The 23800-nt window shown below is 36.8% G+C and overlaps 2 long non-coding RNA genes across 12 annotated transcripts in view; one reads left to right on the top strand and one right to left on the bottom strand.

The window, feature by feature from the left end:
• Nucleotides 1-23800, top strand: part of LOC145664599 (uncharacterized) — a 485044-nt gene that overhangs the window by 222831 nt on the left and 238413 nt on the right. The window lies entirely within an intron of this gene.
• Nucleotides 1-23800, bottom strand: part of LOC145664600 (uncharacterized) — a 220733-nt gene that overhangs the window by 6354 nt on the left and 190579 nt on the right. The window contains exon 3 of one of the 2 annotated variants that reach the window (XR_014127495.1): nt 8863-8991. This is a non-coding gene — a long non-coding RNA (uncharacterized LOC145664600). Of the gene's footprint in view, nt 1-5112; nt 8992-23800 lie in introns of both variants that reach the window. The other variant, XR_014127496.1, reaches the window with a different exon arrangement.

Below are 23800 nucleotides of genomic sequence, written 5' to 3'. Positions count from 1 at the left end.
TGTATCTGGAGGATACCACAGTGGACAGAGGAGGGTAACTACGTGCTTTTTTGTTTCTTGAATCAAGATTTTGGGGATGGTATTCCTTCCCCCTTGGGGGTACACTTATAAAATTTGGTATGTGAAACACTAAAGCAGTCCCCTATATGGTACCCCCAAGTGTGTGGTTTGATTATGCCAACTTGCGTTCTTGGCTCTGATGATGCACAACATTTTCTGTTCGTGGTTGTAGTGATTTGAAAAAAAAAAAATCGTAGACTCTCACGTTGGTGGCTCTGGTGACACTTTTAATTATCACAGAGTCATGACTCATACATCGTTGGAAAGCTTATGGAACACAGATTCCAACGAAATAACCTTTGTGCAATTCCCTCCATATTCGTAGAAGAAGTCTTATATGGAGCCCCCTGAAAATAAATGTAATTTACGTCCAAAACTGAGACTCAAAAACTTGTCTAAATTTACCCTTCACCCTCCTCCCCCATATAAGCAACAAGTACACATACAGGGATATTAGCATATAGTGAACTACTTCATTGCTTTACACACCAATTTTTATGAGTGTACTTCCAAGGAGGAAGGAATTACATCTCCAAAATCCTGATGCAGAACAAGGTAGTTTTCCGCCTCCGTCCGCCGTGGTACCCCCCCCCCCCACATACATGAAATACATATCGGCGGAAAGATTCATCCTTCAGAAATACATTGATACCAAAATTATCTTTTTATCTTAATTAGGGGATGAGCTATTGAGGTTTAAGGTGAGTCAAATTAAGGGCGACCAGAATGTGACTATGGCTGTAACTCTGTAAAGAAGCATTTCCCGATATATGGTCATATGAACTTTTTTGCTTGTCTACCCATAAGAAATCCACTCCTGAAATTTTGCGTGCATGAAAGGCACAAGTGCTAGTCACTAAACCAGCGAGGAGGGCAATTGAGATCCAGCGTACCAATTTTTAAGTTATGTAGAAAATCAAGACCGAGTATTTCTGAAAATAAAATTTAATTGTTGGAGAATGTTTTAATTTTTAAATGAGAGTAGTCTGCTTATTCCTTACAAAGGTTTCATGTAGCGTCTTTAAGAATATATTTGCGAAAATGTTTAACAGTTTATTTATTATTATTATTATTATTATTATTATTATTATTATTATTATTATTATTATTATTATTATTATTATTATTATTATTATTATTATTATTATTATTATTATTATTAAATTTCTAAGTAATTTACCAACAATTAAGCTTCTAATGTTGCTATGTAAACTACTACTATGTAAACTATGTAAAGTTTCGAGAACTTTTTGTAAAAAAAAAAAAAAAATGTTAATTCTTATATGATAGAGGTTATGAATTACTTAAGAAAAGGATATGGAAGAGTTCATTATGATCCACGAAAACGGATACAAAACATCCAGGTCCAAACACAGGAAGACCATCTACTGAGAAAGTATACCTTATAAGAAGACGCCAAAACTCGTCTCTAACATCGCTATAAGCGCCAAGCCTACTTCAGAAATCTTTAAGGAGGTGGTCCAAGTACTCCTCCGTCTGAGTTTTTGACGCCATCGCCAGATACCTCGCTAGATCACTTCTCACTTAACAACAATCCAACACTGTTCCTATGCTAGAATTTTACGAGAAGCTCCATTCTTAAAGAATTATCGTACGCTTATCTTCAAAATCCACTGCTGACCTGCCAATTCTTCTTTCTTTCAATTTGCATATGCAACTCAATTATAGTTGACATGAATCGCAAAGATTTCGTACAGCAGCCAGTTTCATTAGAGGCCAGTTTGAGAATTGGAGGACTCATTAAAAAATGTGAGCTTCTGCTTCATTGGTGACATTTCATTTGTTGTATTCTCGTAGGGCGTTCTGTGTTATTCATGCCAACCCTTCGAAGCAATGAGATCCCTGGACTCTTCTTGTATGATCTTAATCAGGCTACCATGAGATTTGTTTCTAAAGCCGATGCATTTATCACCGTCTGTACAGAGTTATCCTTTTATTTCCTACACCAACAAGGAAATACAGCACTGAGAATTGAACCAGAAGTTGATGCTTTTTCACAGGTAACAACAACTGTTCAAATAAGGTCAGTCGGCTACCTATGGACCAAAGCATTGTGTGAGGAAGATCATAAAATTCAAGATGGCGTATGTAGGTGTGGAAACGACAGGCTTGAAGAAGATGCTTGAAAAAGAGCCGAAGTACCTTATAGTATCTACCAACTTAATTTTCCTGATGCGCTGAAAAGTCTTATCGTTAAAACGGAGGACAAGGCCAGAAGCATGTGACCGACCGAGCTTCAAAGGGAACTTCGAGAAACCCAAGCACCGAACAAAGCTGAAGAACAAGGAACAAGCTAGAAGATTACGGTGTATGGGTGAATAATTGAATTACAAAAAGGGTCGCCACAATTGTAAACGAACTTTCTTCCGTGTCTTTTTATCTCAAAAAGTACAAGATGAGAAAACAAATATTCTAAGAAGAAATTTACTGGAAGTTCACAATTTCGTCTTCAAATTAATTACATTTGAAAAGCAGTCTTGGAAACCCAAAAATTAGTTTAGGCCAGAAATCTACGATTTGGAGAATGTTCGTCTGTTGCAGCAAAAGACGAAATAGCAGAATATAGCTTTCGCTCTTCTTGAACTTTAGTAGTGTATATGGTAGTGTGTAGTGTATAGTAGTGTATATAGTAAGTGTGTATATATATTGTTATACAAAATGTAAATATGTACAGTTTTGTTAATATGTATAGTTTTGTAAATATATACAGACTTGTAAATATGTCTATAAAAACAAAAAATATTAAAAAAATCTAAAAAAAAATGAAAAACTTCAAAAATACAAAAAATGTTATATTCTATAAAGTGCATATAATGTAAATAATTGTAAAATGCCTTAATATTATGTACCATATTGTAAATATTTACATAAATGTAACATAATCCACTGTAAATATAATGTACATATGTATATAAATTAAAAGTGTAAATATGTAAATAGTGAAATATGTATATTATTTCCACTTTTTCTTTTCCTTTCCAAGGCTATAAGCGTATCGAAGGGATGCCAGGCTTCTAGCTACAAGATGTTAAAATTAGTCTATAATGTAATACAGGTTGTCTCATAAATGTAAACATCTAATACTGGAATTTATTAAGAACTGATTGTGATCCATAACCAACGTACAGAAGTTTATTGGTAAATATTTAAATACCACATTTTTAATATCCCATTCTTTAGCTACTTACCATGTAAAAAAAAAAAAAAAAAAAAAAGAATTAAGTTTTGGCTTAATTATCCTTATCATGTTGCAGTGCAGGATATTAACTAGGATGGGCAATATTTTTCTGGTTGATTTGAGTCCCAGAGTAGTTATTTCTCGACATGTATGTGATTTCCTTTAATATTTGCTTTACCAATATTTGCTGTATCGCTAGGTTCAATATGATATTCTGTCACATTATGGCTCTTTCCTTTTATTGAAATGGAAACTTTACCCATTTTCAAGTTATATAACCTAACTGTAACTATTATAATCTATACAAACTACAGGCGGAGTGGGTCAGTCAGTCTTGAGTCAACAGGACGTGACTCATTGAGACCTACTCTGACCCACCGACCCACTCTCTCAGTGCCTTGTAGACAGTAGCTTCCAAACACTGGTGAATTTATCTACGACATTTATCTGCATCAAAATACGACATTTTGGATGGATACCGCTGAACATTTCATTATTCATTTCAGTTTTGTAACTTAATGGAGGCAAAATGTACCTAAAGCTTAAACAATATTGAAAAGAAAAACTGAAAATTGCGTCATATTTCTATGTGAATATGATATGCATATTGGATTTAAATACCAAAGAGTATGAATGAAATCTGAATGCAGCATATGAATCATGGTGTAACATATCTTAAAGCAATTGAGACTCTTTGAAGATATTATAAAGTAATATAATCGGCGAAGTATTGAGAGTGTGCGGGCGCCATAAACACCCGCAGGATATTCTAAGGGCACACAAACGAAGTTCCGAATATACAACAGTAAAATAAATAATTCATGTAAAATAAATATTATTGATGCATGGGTGGCAATTGCCTCTTCTTATCCCCCACTGCGGGCGCCCATGAATGTTGCATTGACTCAGGTGGAAGTAAATTCACTATTTATAACTCTGGCACCTTAAGCACGTAGGCTGACATGTGTATTCCATGATTTTGAACTATTAGAATTTAGGACTATTGACAAGGAATGCATGCAATACCACATGGTCTGCATTTTAAGTAAGGCCATCTATAGCATTCTTTCGGATAATGGTGTTCTGAACAGTGTCCGCTGTTCGGAGCAGGTTATGCTTTCCTACTCAGGAAACAATTTCTTCTTTTTTGCCAGTCCGTGCTTGGAAATCTTAGAAGTTTTGTGCTATGATTGGGCGCAAGATTGTTGTACTACCAGAATGCAACATTGGAAGTGTTGTTTCAAACAATTTTTGATGACGTCATAGTTCATCCTTTCGAGAAAAATTTTGGTTTCTTAGACTCAAACACCAAAAGACAACAGTCAATTCATCCATCACTTGTAGTACCTTATCCTTACTTGTTAAGTATCAAAATCCCATTCTAGGTAGCGACGAAAAACTTTCTGTCTCCTTCTCCCACAAAACGGAACAGAATAAGCCTAATGCTTTATGCAATATAAAAAAAAACTTAATATTATGTACCGTATGGTAAATATTGTATATAAATGTAATATAATTACTGTAAATATGATGTATACATTCAAGATGTAAATATGTAAATAGTGAAATATGTATATTATTTCCACTTTTTCTTTTCCCTTCCAAGGCTACAAGCTTATCGAAGGGATGCCAGGCTTCTGGTTACAAGATGTTAAAATTAGTCTATAATATAATACAGGTTGTCTCATAAACGTAAACATCTAATACTGGAATTCATTAAAAACTGATTGTGATCCATAACCAAGGTACAGAAGTTTATTGGTAAATATTTAAATACCAAATTTTTAATATTCCATTCTTTAGCTACTTATCATGTCAAAGAAAGTATTACATATTGATTTAATTGTCCTTACCGTGTTGCAGTGCAGGATATTAAATAGGAAGTGCAATATTTTTCTGGCTGATTTGAGTCCCAGAGTAGTGATTTCTCGACGTGTATGTGATTTCCTTTAATATTTGCTTTACCAAGGGTTAAAGTATACCACTTTCTGACATGGGTCGTAACAACTGAGTTACCCCACACTACTTTTCAGGACACGTAGGTTCAATATGATATTCTGTCACATTATGCCTGTTTCCTTTTATTGAGATGGAAACTTTACGCATTTTCTAGTTATATAACCTAACCGTAACTATCATAATCTATACAAACTAGAGACGGAGTGGATCAGTGAGTCTTGGGTAAGCAGGACGTGACCCATTGAGACATATCTACTCTGACCCACCGACCCACTCTCTCAGTGCCTTGTAGACAGCAGCTTCTAAACACTGGTGAATTTATCTATATTTTTATTTCCAAGGCCTCCATTTTTTCTTCCTTTTCCATTTGTTTCTATTTATTTGCCTGAGATGAGTGTATCTAAGCGAAAAAAAGAACTTCAGGCACTTTGAATATTGATATTTGTAATTGTAATAAAAACAACAGAACTTACTACTTTCGAGATACAGTCGAATTTTATACTTTTTTTTCTTTACGTTGGCGTAATTTACCTTGATTTGAGACTCCTAATTTCATTCTATTTTCCACTGAAAAGTATCCGTAATTCAACAAGGAAATAATTATATATGGTAATTAAATTGAAATTCATCATAATATGGCCCGTGAATATCACTCTACCATTTTATATCGTAAAGGCTAGATCCACCGTATTGTAACAGAGCTTGTACAGAGCGATTGACCGTAGAAATTCAAACTCCGATTAGTAATAATTTTATACCCTTGTTTTATTACAAGTGTAAACTCATTAGTCAGTGAAGAGGAGGGTGTGGATCATAGGTCAGAGTTGACGAGTGGTTTTGGTGGGTGGCAGTGGGTCACGGTGGTCGTGAGTCATGGATCAAGTTTTCTTTGACCCACATGTGGGACATTAGCTGGAGAGGTTTATATCTACCAATGTACGGTGAACTGTGTGCTCAGATACACTCGTGCGTTGTCCCTGTTAAAGTATATTAAAATCTGCTGTTAATTGTGCCACTGTTTGCACTTTATTCTGTTGTGCCAAGTACCAACCTCAATACTTTAAGACGTCCGACATCTTTAATGAGGTTTGGTCGCCCCATGGCTTGTGGTTTCCTGCTGGTTTCAGTCATTTTTCCACCTTTGGAAGATACAAACCATGGCAGTTTGCAAACACCCGACACGTCGCACTGTTTCCAATATGCCGTCTAGCCATTACAATCTAACCTCAATCAAACTCGATTATACCGTCGATCTTCTCAATTCTACGCACAAGCATCACACTGACTAATTTGAGTGAGATTCCTGCCTCCATCTGGCCAGCGGTTCTGGTGCATCCCGTGGCTCTTACGCCAACGAAACGATTTCGTTCAAAAATTAGCGGGTGATCGTAATGTTTTAACTGCTTAGTAGATGAACTTGGACGGCTCTCTTACAAGTTCATTAGCAGAAAACGCTGTTACAGTGATGGTCAGGCAGAACAATCTTCATCTTTATATATACAGTGATGTGCTAAAGTATGTCCAAAGTTCGACAGGTGAATCCTCTAAGGACACGTAGCAAAAAAAGACTTCAATATATACAGGGTGCGGCACGTAAAACCGGCCCGTCGTAATATTCTGGTATATTGTGTTTTTGGCAACACTTAAATAATCTACCTTCCTACCAAGAGATGGCGTGTCAAGGTCGGGTCGACTTACGTAACCTGCAGCAGTCACGTGCAGCCGCAGCCAGTGAAACTTGTCGAAACCAGTTGAGAAAAAGGCCTCGTTGTGTTAAGCCGGGTGAGTGTCAGTGTGTGATAATGCCGTATTCGATACCCGAGCGTGTTGCCATTGTTGAAGGGTTCATTCTCACTGGATCTTTTGTGAAAACAAAGAATTTGTTTCGGGAGAAATTTCCAGGACGTTCTGTGTCAGCAAAAAGCACCATTCAGGAATTGATTGAAAAATGGCGGCGTACAGGATCGGTTCAAAATGCTCCCAGGAACAGACGACCATCTGTCTGCACACCTGAATTAAAGATGCAGGTGGAGGAGATAATGACAAGAAGTCCTCGAAAGTCAACCAGGAGATTGAGTCAACAGGTTCATGCGAGTGAGAGAAGTTGCAGACGTGTTTTAAGGGGACTGAAGTTAAAACCGTACCGGATAAGTGTTGTGCAAGAACTGAAGGAGCCTGACCTGCAGAAGAGGGTGCATTTCTGTTTATGGCTGTTGAGCAATGTTGCCAGTGGTTTCTTGGAACCACTAATGCCCATCATGAGTGACGAGGCGTGGTTCTACCTGTCTGGGTACGTAAATTCCCAAAACAACCGGTATTGGTCGACAGAAAATCCACACGCAATCCACCAGGTACCTTGCATGATGAGAAGATTGGTGTTTGGTGTGCCATTTCCGCCACACGCGTTATTGGGCCCATATTCTTTGAGACGACAGTGAACAGTGACGTGTATATGGGAATCCTGGAGGAGTTTTATACACACTTGACCGAAGAGGAGCGTCAGTTATGTTACTTTCAGCAGGACGGTGCAACATGCCACACATCAGCTGCATCATTGTCCCTTGTGCATGAGATGTTTACACCAGAGAGGACAATCAGCAAAGGCTTGTGGCCTTCTCGGTCACCAGACTTGTCCACGTGTGACTTTTACTTATGGGGACTGTTAAAGGGAAGAGTATACGAAACAAATCCACACACAATTGAAGAACTCAAGACCAGGATCCAGGATGTCACCAATAGCATTATAACACAAGAACTGACAAGGGTATATATGAATCTCCTCAATCGTGCTCACATGTGTGTTGAAGTGGGCGGAGGACACTTTCAGCACCTGCTGTGAAGGCTGCTGTGAAGGTGAGTAGTCATATTCAATACATTACATTTCATTTATGTGTTGTAGTTAATCATATTCAATACATTACATTTCATTTTATGTGTTCACTTTACGGGCCGGTTTTACGTGCCGCACCCTGTACATGATATCTCACCGTTCCCCAAGGTGTTCCATTAATATATTCATTAGATGGCATCGTAAGGAAACAATGGAAATTTACCATTTGATTTCATCTGAAAACTCTTGTGTATGCAAGGCCTATCGCGAATGTTCGCAATGTAGAAGTACATACCTTTCGAGGATCTTCACGATGCGTACTTCCAGATCGTGAATATTCTCGACTGGCATTGCATACACAAGGGTTTTGAGATTGCCTAAAAGACACCATTCGAACACCGGCAGGTTTGTTTGAACATGTGCGTACATTCATGATGCGTCGTGTTTGTATTTGTTTCTGTATAGATGGTAGTAATTTTAAACAATTTCCCTAACAACGCTGCGCCCAGTGTAAAACATGTTTCAACCTTCCCGTAGAGAAGTGCATCATTCCCAAAACTGCATCAATTAAACGGTGCTTTTAGTACTCGATGTCATCATTCCACCTGTCTCCTTAACTACGCCTACGGTATGCTGCTGTCTGTTTTGATTGTTTCTAGCATATGAATCTATCTCCCAGGCTCACTGATTTACCTCCTCTTCCATATCCTGCGGCAATCATATCTAACCCAGACCTGATTTAATTCAAGTAGCTATCCAATTGCCTCTCAATTCGGAACCAAACTCTAAAAATCAAAGTTAATTTGATAATTACGACAAGGAACATTTTCCCCATTTATTTCAATTTCTAAGAGTCTTCTTCAATACGCTTTGCTTGGAATTCCCATCCAGTTGTTACCAAACTTCTGCTTCCTTCTTTCTGGATGCCAGTCAGGTAAAGAACCTATGAATGGAAGAAAAAGGTACCATGTTTTAATCACTCGTTAGAAATACGCACGTATGCGCAACTCTAGAAGCTAATAAGTTAATTACTCCTACTCTCAAAAAGAAGAAGCCTTACATAACTACATTTATAATTTATGTACATATCGCATTGATTATCTAGAGCAGAGTTTCTTAAACTGAGGTACGCGGACCACAAATGATCCCGAACTCTGCCTTAAGTCTTCGATTGAACTTAAGTCCAAAAAGGAAAAAAAAAAATCCGAATCACCCAGTATAATTGAGCATTTCAGACAGTTACAGACTATACAAATAACAGGCTATATGATTTAATAAGTAAAGACTATGCAGAATCTAATATAATATGTAGATACTATTATAAAATATTCTTGATAGCCTTACTTAAAATAAGAATAAAAAAAAAAGAAACTAATATACAGAGTGGACCATCTATCTTGATACGCCCTTGTAATTTTTAAACTTGTAGATCAGCGTTTCCCAACCTTTTTCAACTTGTGGCACACTATAGGTGTAACTTGAATTCTCGCGGCAAACCCATATATATATATTATTTGTAAATATAAAATACCATGGTATTTTTATGTGATTACTGATCTCCTTACAGAGAAGAAAGCTCGATCACTGATTTCCCCTTGTGGTAAATCATTATGCTTATTTTTCATTTTAATTTTAAAATAGAAAACAATTGCAATGAAATATAGGACTCGGGTTTTTAAAAAAACACTCTCTCTTTCGAAAACTGTATCTAACCTTTAACTAAAGGAGAAGATCACTAAATAACGAATAAATAAACAAATCTCCTATACTTTTAAAACACAAATGTAGATAATTTGTATGCATATTTGCTTTGTTGAATTTATTGAATGATATGTTAAAATTTCAAGTTACGAAATAGTCTGCATCAATAAAGAGGCAATAAAGGTCATGACAATGATAAATACGTTTTCCAACATTAAAAATGTACAGAAAAGTAACAGTATGAAACTTAAAATTGTAGATTTATAGTAGAGGTTCACAGTAATGTGAAATACAAATATACATTTTCCTCTATGTCTTGCAATTTGATTCCTATAGAATTAATAATTTGTTTCGATTTCCTCGCGGCACACCAGCGGCCCATTCACGGCACACCAGTGTGCCGCGGCACACTGGTTGGGAAACGCTGTTGTAGATACAAAATGCTAATGTTTTATACTATGAAAAATCAATTGTTTGACATATTCTGCGATACCACCAGGATGACAGTGTTAAAGACCCAATATAAAGTTGTTTTTTTTAAATGACGTACGTCATGTTACACATTTGAAATCTATATATTGAAACGAAAAATTAAAATATCACATTTATTATTCACTGTTGCAAATTAAGGACTCTACAATGTCACAAATACCCAAATTTTTGAGCCCTACGCAACAGTAATAACGAAAGTGAGACTCGCAGGACAATGCACATTCAAAGTGCCTTATTGTCTAATGTTATGATTTTCACATGGCACTTTTCGAATGACATGGAATAAAATGATAGGGGATTGAAAATTTAACATTTTTCGAAAGGCTTTATTAAAAAAAAAAAAAAAAAAAAAAAAAAAACTTCTGTAGGTAAGACATTCAATTCAATCACATACGTAGTTTTCAATACATGTAAGGATCATAATGCCGTTTTTACAGCAATTTAATACTCAAACTATTCTGGAAATACAGTAAACACTGTAAAGTTTGCAACATTACAGCACTTAGTTTATAACACTGAATACTAAGGATAATATTGTAAGTTTACTATGGAATTGAAATATGTAATAACCTGACGTAATGCCATTTGAAAATTTTGTGTTGCGTTGACATGGACATATTAAGATACATGGAAATGACCCGCCCTGTATATTTAATTTTATTGATATATCTATATAAAATTAAGATAATTGTAATTAATGCTATTTTTAAAATATTAGCATCTGATACATTGATATTTGATCCAAACATTAAAATAATATATACAATATATTTGTTTTCCAAGAAGACAATGGAGTGATCCGTAGACCATTTTGACCAATACAAGCAGGAGTAAAAGTGCATTCGGAAAGGTAGGGGGACGCATGACGTCACACCGTTCCCATTCCTATATTTGCCCATTGTAATTTTTAGAAAGTGGGGTGACGCCATAGATATTTTTGGAAGCGGAGTAACGGCGTATCCTCGCATTTCCCCTCACTCTTACCCCTGAATACAAGTGATTTCGCTTGAAACAGTTTGACAAACGCTGATAAACTGTAAAACGACCTTATGTTATATATATAGGAAAGGTTAAAACTGTAAATGAACATTTTTCTCTCCATCAAGCAATTATATTGATAAACAGTTCTCATACAAAATGAACGTACTTTAAATCATGTTCATAATAATAGAACCAAAGAAATGAAATGATCAGTGTTAAAATGAAGTATGGTGAAAATTCCTGGATAAATGGTAAAAAAAAAAAAAAAAAAAAAGGCGCATAATCATGTCCTTAATTTATCAATGCCATTCAGTGGGCTAAGTTGAAGCTTATTGCGAATCTGTCATCCTAATTCTTCACCACTTGGTTCAAATCATTATTGCAAAATTCTACGTGTCAAAGTAGCATAGCAAGAGGTATAAGTGACTCTCACACCTATTGACAGTTGGTGGTATTATAAAACGAGATACTAGACTATACAAACAGATCTTTTTCCTTCCTACAACTAAGGTCAATTTTCTAGTTAATTATTTGTTTTTATTCGTCTTGTTATGAAAGAAGAGAGGGGGAAAAAACTGTAAATAGTTTGTTGTTGGAGGCTCATATTCTGTATTAAACCGTCGAATCCCTAGAGTTGCAGTCAAAAACGATTTCATCCCATATTTAAAGCCGCGAAAAGCTCACATAATTACTTCATTGTATTTTGTGTATACAGGTCGCTTGACAAAATTACATCGGTGATAGCAGCGAAAACATCACTCCCTAGGAACTGTCTCAAAAGCAGTGATACACAGATTTCGGAGCTTTTCGACAAATCAACGGGTCTTCCCCACCCTGTTACATAATCAATGCCATTGTCGTAATGTAAATGGACGAGTCTTTTAATGGTCCAAGAATAATGAGGCTGTTATGTGCTGTTAATGTTTGTGTGTGGTGAGCCCAACGCATTTTCCAAATACTATAAGCTTTTACAAGAAAAAAAGGCGTGGCTAGTAAACCACGCCCAATTTTTCTCTTCGTCATTGTTCTTTCATTATTGCTTATTGTTTTGTGGTTATAGACATCAGGGCCGTTCGTGCCGTCGGGCGTTTCCGCCGATATTAAAATTTCCATAGGCTGTGTATAGTGCACATATGTGAATTGCACGAATACCTATGGAATGGAATAGAAGTTCTTTTTAAACCATTGCAATATTTTTTGAAGTTATAACTATGAACCATGATTTTTGTTAGCTACTTTTATAGCACAAATCAGCTTTTGTAAATTCACAATACTTATTTACTTTTTTTTTTTTTTTTTAACATATACAAATTGCAATTGTTCCACGCATTTATATTTGTCCAAAAATGCTTTCTTCTTGCAAAAGCAAATTAATAACTTTTTTTGTTTTCTTTTAAATCGTTTAAATAGTGTTTCTAATACTAACATTTGTTTTCATATCCTGAATTCTTACTTTGAATAAATTACTGTGATGAAATACTGTATTCATATTTCCTTCATTTAATGTACTAGTGCTGAGACATTGTTTAATAGCATTACATGAAAACAGAAAATTTAAGAAGTTATATTTAATATGAGTTTAGTATTTATCTAGGTAGACTGCTATTATTATTATTATTATTATTATTATTATTATTATTATTATTATTATTATTATTATTATTATTATTATTATTATCTATTTTGCCTGAAACTGAGACTTTTTTTTATTTATTTACTTAATTTAGATTTGAGTCTGCAAATGTTTCTTCCACGTTTCTTGATCTTCAGCTTCCTCTTTTAACTGTCAATATTTTCTTCTATGCTTCAAATTATCGATCAGTTGTGTTCTTCTTCTTCCTATTGCTCGCTTTCCTTCTATGGCAGTATAAAGAAGACAAGTTCTTCGTAAGATGTGTCCAATCCAATTGGTCTTCCTACTAATGATACTGTATAAAAGCGTCCTCTTCTTTCCTATCCGTTTTAAAACATCTTCGTTTGTTTCTCTCTCTGTTCATTTTATCTTCTTCATCTTCCTCCAACACCACATTTTGAAGCTCTCTAAATATTTCTTCTCTAACTTCCGTAATGTCCAAATCTCTGAACCATACAGTCCAATAGTCCATATATAGAACTAGACTAACTTCTTCCTTAGTCTAATATTAAGCCTGCTAGTTACGATCTTTTTTTTTTTTTTTTTTTTTTGAATGCTTCTTTGGCTATGGCAATTCTGGACCTGATCTCTTTGGTGCAGTAAGCGTCTTTCGTCAAAATACTTTCCAAATCCTTGAAATTATCGACCTCTTTAACTTTCTTTGTTCTACCCTGATCTATAAGGGCACGCTTTCACAGGGTATTCTCATAACTTTCTATTTTTTAATGTTAATTTCCATTCCATATAGTTTTCCGGTCTCAAATATTTTGTCAATAATGTTCTGTAGTCAGCGGCGGAAATCTCTCTTCAACATTCGAGAAACGGGTAAGATTGTTCCCATTTTTTTTTTTTTTTTTTTCAAAGCGACGTTCAAAATTTTTATGAAGTTGAAAAACAATGCTGTGCAGGATCAGGGAAGCAGAATTGTCTTCAACATCGGGAGATTGGCAATTTGAGGATTATTCTGGGGGGACATCAATTTCATCTCACTTTCCTTTGTGGCAGTCGGACACAAATCATCACATTCCCTCCCCCCCTAAAAAACATATTTCAAATCTGATTATTTGGGGGACAGTCTCCCAGTTCCAAGATTGGGAGACATGTCCCCGTCATCCCCCGGGATTTGAGCCAGTGTCTAGTTCTTCTTCCGTTCTTCTAACTAACCGTATCATCTTCATAGCTGAGCTTGTTAATGATCTGCTCTCCAATCTTGAAATCCCCAATTCCTATTAATGCTTCTTTCATTAACCATTCACTGTAAATATTGAATAATTGCGTGAAATACTACATCCTTGTCTAACTCCTCTTCCAATCTCCACACTATTGGTTTCTCCTTCATTCAAGCACAACTTCACTCGTTGTCCTTTGTACAGGTTGCGAATGGGTCGTCGGTTGCTCCAATTGACCCGATTTCTTTAAGTATTTTCAAAAGTTTGTTGCAATTGAAACGGTCGAAAAAGCACAAATACAAATCTTCCTTTACAGCAGAGACTCGTTTTTTATATAATTCTCATCAACCCCATAACATCTCTTGTGCCTTTTCTATCATATTGCTCACTGCACAGAATTTATCTTCAATCTCTTCTTTCATATCACTGTCCGTATTTCTTAGTAGCTCTAAGTTCCATTTTTGATTTCTCTTCCCATTTTTCTTGATTAAGATTTGCACTTCCTCTACTAGGAGATTGTGATCCGAATCAATGTCTGTTCCCGGTAGTGTGTTCACGTCTGGTACACTATTCCTGCAATTGCTTGACAAGAACGTAATCGATTTGGTAGAGTTTCTCATCTCCTGGACTTTTCCACGTGTATAGCTTGGTTTTTATTTTCTTAAACCATGTGTTTGTCACTGTCATATCATTTTGCCTACAGAAGTCGATAAATATTTAGCCTCGTGTGTTTCTGTTCCCACTACTTTATTCGCAGCTCCTTCTGATACTACGCTGTTGAAGTCTCCCATTACTATAGCGTTGTCCTTGGCTCTTCCCTCTTGATGCAATATGTCACTATTCTCATCATATAATGTTATTAGTTCTGCTTCATTGTCATCATGGTCAGTTGTTGGCATATACATTTGTATAATCACAATATCCACTGGTTTTGCATTAGTTCTACAAACATCAAATGGTCACTGCAACATTCCACTTTGCTTACGCTTCTTGCTATTTCGTTTTTCATTACTATCGTGACAGTATTCTTAGTCTTAACGCCACCCGAATAGAATATTGTATAATGTACCGATACTATCTCACCTTTTCCTGACCATCTCACTTCACTGAAGCCTGCTATGTTCACTTTATATTTATCCATTTCCATTTTAAATTTTCGAGTTTACCCGCATGTGGTAAATACGTTCCATGTTCCTATGCTGAAATGAAAGTTATTATTATTATTTTCTTCTCTGTTATTTCTTCCCGAAGTAGTTCCCACCCGGAGATCCGAATGGGAGACTATTTTACTTTCGGAATGTTTTATCTCAGAAATAACCATCATTATATTTATTCCCCTCCTTCGTCCCTCCTGGGAAAAATATATTGTGGTAGTATTTTCATTTTCTTTCCACATCTCCATGCCGTTGACCATCTTGTGGTTGATCAACCTTTTAGGATAGTTTCCTCTCCTAATGACAAGAAGCTGCCCTGACCTACACCCGCTCATCCGCATTCCAAGGAGGCCGTTGGCACCTGGTGGAGGTTGACTTCTTATTCCGGGAGTCATCCGGTCCCCACCTACGTTAGCCGCCTAAGACATTGCCCGCTTTCTCCAGTGAGGAGGTGTAGATTGGGATTTTCCCTTCGTTTAGGATGTTACCCAAAGGCATTCATCAAACTTCTAGGGATGGGTACAAGTCGAGCTAAAACTCGACTCGACTCGAAATCAACTCGAGTCAGAGGTAATTTTCTTGAGCCGAGTTCCGAGTCGAGTCACTGTTTTTGAGATCGAGTTTCGAGTCGAGTCGAGTTTGATAAATGGTTCACTCGTTCAGCTCGTTTTTAAATCATGGCCTGATTAGACTAGAAAACGAAAGCCATACGAAATGTAGAATACTTTTAGTGTTGCCCACAACATGGGTGCATCTCGTGGGGTATTTTAGTGCATCTCATGGGGTACCTTTAGTGCATCTCGTGGGGTAATTTTAGTGTATCCATCTCGTCTGGATAACGAGACGACAATAGATTTTTATAACGAAACAGATTCAAATGACGTGAGTACCAATATAAGTATATACTGTAGTTCTTACCATCAAGGCTGAGACCTGCACAGTCCAATTTTTGAGCCCAAGCAAAGCCCAACTTGGGTGGTGATGTCAACCGGCTCAGCTTGGTTCAACTGAGTAAACAGCTCGACCCGGCTTCTTTGGGATGAGCCATCGGCTCGATCCAGCTCCGTTGAAACGAGTTCATCGGTTCAGTTTGACTCAGCTCAACTGAGCCAATGGCTCGGACCGAATCGGTTGGGGTGAGCAATTAGCTCGGTTCGGGTTCCATCGGCTCAAGCTGATTCGATTGGGTGAGCATTTGGCTCGGCTCACTTCTCGGTTCGGCTCGATAGTGAATGAGCTGTGAGCCGAGCTGTTCGAGCCGTAGACAACCCTAAACCAGGGCCGAGCAGTTTTGAACATGTTTGGCCGGCGCTCTATAATGTTTAACAACTTTTGGGGCTCTAGCCTGAATACGTGCTCCTCCGGAACTCAAACCCAGAACCTCGTGATGGATGTCCTTGCCTCCTGAAAACTTATGGACGACCGAGATCGACAGTCAACTAGTTTTTAGTATTCAGATGCAAACCGCCTAAATTTCCTGATTATACACGGTGTTGTAATAATAATAATAATAATAATAATAATAATAATAATAATAATAATAATAATAATAATAATAATAATAATAATAATAATAATAATAATTTGTATAAAATATAGAGTAGTATCATTTATAATTATATTGTCCTATGTAGGATACTTGGAACTACACACAGGATGTAGCTCGAATTAGCTCGTTTTGGCTCGACTCGACTCAAATCTTGACCCTAATTCGAGTCCGAGTTGTAGGAAATTTTCGAGTCGAGTCGAGTTTCAAAGAAAACTCGCTCGAACTCGCTCGTGCCCATCCCTACAATCCTCTCCAGTACTCTTAGAAAACAGGTATACTGCTATGTAATTCATTAATAGAAACAGCTTTTTGAGAATATTATTTAGCTCGGAGAAATTTGTCAATTTGGGCAATTCGTTATGTTATGGACGTAGAATCATATATCTTGGTCGTAAATGATATATTGAAAGAATTAGTTTGATTCACTGTAATTAGTAAGTGTTATATTCTTGTAAAGAGAGATATCTTTCTCATTTAAAAATAATAATAATAATAATATAGAAAAATTCTTACGAAAACTGTTACCTCATTTATTAAAATTACCTCCCATGTTTTTATTTTCTATTAGTCAAAATGTAACAAATATACAGGGAGTTAATGAACACCGCGTCATAAATTTAGGATGGGATTCCTTCTATCATATCGAATGAAAGAAAAATGTAACAAACATGGGTCGGGAAATGCTTCTTGTCAGAATTGTTAACCGCCGAAAATGCAAAATATGACGAGGTCCTGGCTTGAAATTGTGGGTGCTAACGCAAGCGGTTTAAGAAATTTTAAAAGAAGTAGTATTCGCTCCATCTAAATATCCATGTTTCACAACACTCCGGTAGCGGCGTAACAAATTGTAAAAAGTAACTTGGGGACACACTTTTAAAGTTCTAATTAAGTACTCGTTGCATGGGTACCAGAGAATTATGAAGCATGGATATTCTGATAGAGCGCGTAACAGTCCCTGTGTAATTCTTTGAATCGCTTGCGATAAGTCCCACAATTTTTCAAGTCAGGTTGTTCTAAAACTTGATGTTTCGCGGTGGTTTATAACTCTGAAACAAGGCGTTTTCCGACCTATGTTTGCTAGAATTTTTTGCCTTTATTTGATAGACTATATGAAATCACCTTTTAAGTTTATGGCACTTGTTCATTTAACACCTTGTATAGGTACTAGGTATCAGAGTAATGGTTGTATTTGAATTCAAGATGATATATTTAGAAACATATACATTATCGATGATTACCAGTAAGAATTAATTCCAATTGTTTTGTGGATATGTTTCTTCATAATTTTGGTGCCGGTCAAGAAGTTAGAACATTACCATGGTGCTTACTGGATTGAAAGTATAGGACAGGACATTTACTAAAAGTAATCATTACTACATTTCGGTGCAACGATATTGCGTAATTTTTTCTAAGGATTAGATCGTTGATAATCTCTGTAATCTATGACTTATTAACGAGGTGCAGAAAGTGTTGAAATTGCGCAAATTTCCACCGCGACGTTATCAACAACAGAATTCAGGAAATTGTGTGAAATTTTGCACCGAAATGAAAAGTACAAACGCCATTCCTTTGTGAGATATACTTGTATTGCATTCTAATATTTACAAAGAAAAATATATAGGCCCTACTTACAGAACATTGCACGTTTACACCTTGAATCTTCGAATAAATAAGCATTAAGAAAGTAGTGAAATTGATGGAACCTACTGTTTGCTTTGTAATTTCTTCATTCTGTACAGTGCCGGATTTAGATTCGATGGCACCCTAAGCTATTGAACAAAATAGGGCCGTTTATATCTAGCTTTCTTTTTCAGCGACGAAATGTCGCCATTTTGAGGGTTTGAACATATGTAATATAATAATTCATGGACCTAATAGATATCTAAATGCGTTTATTAACTTCATATTGATCAACTTACATTTTATATAATCTTACAACATTTAAAACTCATTTCACACTTCTTTAGAAACACAAAATACAGACTCATAATCTAGTCTTTGGACGCTTGCTATAACATGAAATAATAAGAGGTGTCAATATATTACACAAACTACTAGTAATTATACAGGGCAAGTCAAAATGATGGACCCAATTTCAGACATTTATTCTGTGAAATTTATTAAACATTTATGTTTTTGTGAGGCAGCACTTTGAAAGATTAACTTATAAAAGATTTATTTCCCACGCAGTGTTTCCAATTTCTACCCTAACAGAAAACCGGTCCCTCAGTAGAAGCGGGACTGAGAAACAGTGACCTATTACAAGCGGGGTTCTAAAACAGGGGTTCCATTACAAGCGAGGCTGGAAACAGGTGCCTCATTACATGCAGGGTTGGGAAACGGGGCCCCTTTATAAGTGGAGATAGGAAACAAGGACCCCATTTCAAACAGGGCTATGAAACGGGGCTCCCATTAAAGCGAGGCTGTTTAACAGGGGCCCTATTACAAGCAGGGCCCCATTACAAGGAAGGCCCCATTACTTGCTTCATAAGAGCCTAGTACATAACTGTACAAAATACCGTTGTTGTATGTACGTTTTATCTTATTTGCTTTCTCCTATTATTTGGAAATTTTATCACAGTCAGTTTTTGTCTTTAAAATTTTGGGGGATCCCCGTGGAGCCCTGAGCTATAGCTTGTTTAGCTTATACGTAAATCCAGCACTGATTCTGTTTATTATTAGAACAGCAGTTTATTTATTCCTTTTTAAGAATGATGAATGAATCCATGTATGCCTGGAGCAGATCATTGTCGACAAATCTTTCTCACAGCACCTAAGGACAGTATAAGATGCAAATGCAAATATAAGGATCATTTATAGAAAGGTGAAAGAACAGCTACTACTCACACCTGAAAAATGTAAACGAATTCTTGTTTGTAATTGGCCAAAACTGGAATATGTAAACAAGTCTTCAATTGGTTGAACACCTGTCCACGATATTTAAAGGAAACTTTTAGAAATATATATATTATTTGTTTATTTTATTTTCCAATAACTATTTTCTTACAATTTTAATCCTATAGGCAATCTTACAGTTAGATATGATACAGAAAATTATTGACTGGGATATGTTCCCGTCCCTCTCTCTAACGACGTCCGTGCATACATATAATAGCGGTAACTGAAAATGCTATTGTATTTCATCGATTACTTTGTATTTTTTCCCCTAACACAACTTGCATTTCGGTGACTGTTTTATTAGTCGAAAAGCTTATGGTAATAATGGCAACGTTGCATAACATTTTTTTTTACAATTTCCAATTTTGTTACCTGCTCATTAAGGCTTTATCTATGTCAACAGATAACGGAGTGAAAGTTTGCGCAATTTCAGTGCATCCGTACACTTAAATACATTTACTAAAAGTAATAATCATTCTACTAGAAATATAACAACATGTGTATACATGCTGTAATTTTTCTTTTTTTTTCTTTTTGTATTGAAGGATACTTATTCTGTATGAATACAGAACAGGAGTAAAAGTGAGGGGGGACTCAGGGATCGTAGTTCCCTCACTTCCATAAAATATCTATGGCGTTCACCCACTTCCTAAAAATTACAATGGGCAAAGATAGGAAAGAGGGACGGCGTGAGGTCATGCGTTCCCCTACCTTTTCAGATCCACTTTTACCCCTGATACAGAATAATAGGAGTGAGCATTCCTTTGTATCTTAAGTATTCACTAACCTTGCACAAAATTCGCAGCTAGTATTGGGATGCTTGGAACTCTTCCGTTAAGAAGTTGTATTAAAATATCGAAATAATTCGTTATGTTATCTCATTCTTATTTCAAATTGCAAAGAATCACTTCAGTCAACTTAGAGTATCCAAAATTCGTTTCTAAAATAGTAGCGGCTATGTTCCGATCGCAGTTTACCGCGAACAACAGTAGTATGATGTATGCCTAACTCGTCCGTAATTGCATGGTCACTTTTCTGTGGATCCATTTCCATGATGTTCCTGAGGAGCGCATAACATGATGTTGGTTCTCTGTCCTCAGGGCCCACATTGCAGTGTTGTGTCACTAATACGAAATTTGACAAACAGCGACAAATAGTGCGTTCATTTTCCACCCTTGGTCCAAATACACTACAGGTTGAAGTTTTTTGAAGTTGCATTGCATAATATCCCAGTTGAAGAAGAACAATTACTCGCAACTGTGTATTTCAATTTCATACGCCTCTCTTCAACAACACAAACGCATTCTCTTGATAGTTGGTATCCCAGTCTATTTTCTGGCTGTGTACAGAATTTTGACGTTAGATGCATCCATTCTTGTATCGTGCTCCTGAGGTAACAGGCGCCAAAGCGGATATTTAAGATATAGTGAAAAACAGTTTTTTGATATGGATTCAATACAGCAAAGATGTATGCAATTTCCTACCTTATTTCTCTATTGCAACCAGAACTATAGCACGGCCAACAAGAGATGGTCTCTGACGTTTCTTACCACATGCGGTGGGACATTGCAGCCCCTACTTTGATACCAATGATACCAATCACGATCACTCTGTTTTATACCATTAATGAAATTGCCACTACAGTTGCACCGAAATAAACCTTGACACGCGAGTAGTGGCAATGTCACTGGGAGCTGTCAGAGACGTTCTCTTACTGGACGCACTATAACGCTGTCTATATAAGCAGCGAAACAAAACTTTTGTTGTAATAGCAAGTTATGGATCTATTCCTACATTTATCAATATTGAATTCGCATAGTTTGAAAGTCTATCGAAGTTTCATACCGTCAAACATTTTTTCATTCTACACTCTGCAACATGAGTCTGATTGTTATCTGTTATTGACGTTCATTCGATGAAGCGTTCACAGAGAGGAAATGAAGTGACTTATGCACCGGAAAAGTGATGGACGATTAGTGTGGTGACTATTGACCAACGCCAATACAGGCATGTTGCGCACACACACAGCAATCAGAGTTCCTTCTATGTTGCAGGGAAATGTAGGTATCGAAACAATTCGTTTGTGGATGTTTGCTGTATGATTTTAAGGTGGGCCTCTCAAAAGTCGTATGAAGTCGGCGAATACGTACGGCATTTGGAGATAGTGTGTGAACGAATGTATCGCCAGTATTGATTTCAGAAGTTCAGACCGGGCCAGGAGATCTGACCTATTATGATGCATTCCGCAATGGGTAACAACAGGCGTTGGAAGTCGAAACTCTGAAGACACTGATAGCGGAAGATAAACAGACAAACGTGTGGTGAACTTGCCGATCGCTTCCAGGTTTCCGAGGAAACCGTCCCACTTTACCTGTACCGAACACAAAAGGTGTACAAGTTGAGCACGTGGGTTATTCTACACATGGTCGCAGTCAACAAGGAACAACGAGTGACAGCTTGTTTGTTATTGCTGTCTCGGCACCACAACACATCTATATTTGATCGAGTGCTCATGAGTGACGAAACTTGGATCAAATATGATACTTCCATTGGTTCCCACCACATGACCCTGTGGTTCACGCTTCAAGGTCACCTCTGTACACAAGATCATGCTTTATATCTGGTGGACTAGTCTCCAAGTAATGCATTACGAGCTCGTACCAAGTCACTCTCGCAGTACATGCAACAGGTGCAACATTCATTGCAGCAGAAGAAGCCAGCATTGAAAGTCGAAACCCTGAAGACACTCAGAGAGGAAGATGAACAGACAAACGTGTGGTGAACTTGCCGATCGCTTCCAGGTCTCCGAGGAAATAGTCACGCTTTACCATACCGCACAGGGAAGTTGTACAAGTTTAGCAAGTCTCCACGACATTGCGAGACCATACGTGGCAAAGACAGCCAGGAATAGCATTCAGCGACTTGGCTGGGAGATCCTGTGCTACCTATCATACTACACTTGCAAGATTTAACGCTATCAGATAAGAATCTGCACCATTCTCTGGATAACCATCTCCGTGGAAAATTCTTCGACAATACTCACGGACTTCTTTGCATCCAAGACTCCCCCTTCCTGACTTTCATCGCGAGGACATTGTGCATGTGCAGGAACATTGGCAAAGGATGTTGGACGTTGATGGAATTTACTTCGAGACAAAGTGCAGATTACCATGCGCTATGTGTCTGTCTGTTTCTGAAAATCATGAACGACAATAACTTTTTTTGGTTACTTTGTAACATGATCATCTTGCAAATGGTCTTCAGAAGGTAAACACTTCGAACACATAACGAAAACAAAAGATATTCATAGTTAGAAATAAATCTGTCTGTATTAAAATATCAAATCTTTCGAAATTTTAGGATATCAATGGCATCGATCTATTAATTTATCCCGACAGAAGTTATAAAAAAGCGATAAACAATATCATCTTCTTCTGCATTTTGGAACAAATCACTGTTTCCCCTTTTCTTCTTTTCGAGTGATGATAGGAGAGAAGAAAGTATGGTGACTGTGAAAAAAATGAATTCGAGTTTTCAACAGATTTACTTAATTTTGCGAGATCTATTTTAATAGCTAAGCAAAAAATCTGGTTGATTTGTTGATTGATTTTGCCTAAATCCGCACTGATAATCTACAATAATTTTATCTGGATATGAGGTCAATCTTGCTAACAGAATGTCAGAGAAGACTTTAAAGGATATTGACAAAAGAAAGATACCTCGATTATTACAGTTTTGTAGCCTTTCTTGTGAATTCGAACAGTGATTGATTCTTTCCATTCCTATGGCAATTTGCCATTGTTTCATATGAGGAGAATAATCTGTATCTCGTTCCATAATTTTGCTCTTAAGCTAAAATGAAGTCAGCGTGAATGTCGTCTACATCCGGAGATTTGAGTTTCTTTAAGTTCCTTATAGCAATTTCTATTATATTGGGTTAGGTTCTGGAATGTACGGTTCTGCTGTATGACTTACACTTTCTCCACAAACACTGCTCTTTGCTGCACGTTTAGCAAATTGTCAAAAAAAAAATCTTTCCACCTGTTCCAAGATCGTACTGCGCAGTGGGTTGCTTATATCGGGTAATGGGAACAAAAATTCATAGCACAGTAGAATGTAATAGCAGGTGGTCCACACACGTAAGATAAACAGCAACATTAATATCAGTACCACAC

This window comes from Thermobia domestica, chromosome 11 (genome assembly GCF_964235325.1).
Source record: "Thermobia domestica chromosome 11, izTheDome1.hap1.1, whole genome shotgun sequence".
NCBI classification, from domain to species: domain Eukaryota; kingdom Metazoa; phylum Arthropoda; class Insecta; order Zygentoma; family Lepismatidae; genus Thermobia; species Thermobia domestica.
This window is presented reverse-complemented; position numbering and strand designations above follow the sequence as displayed.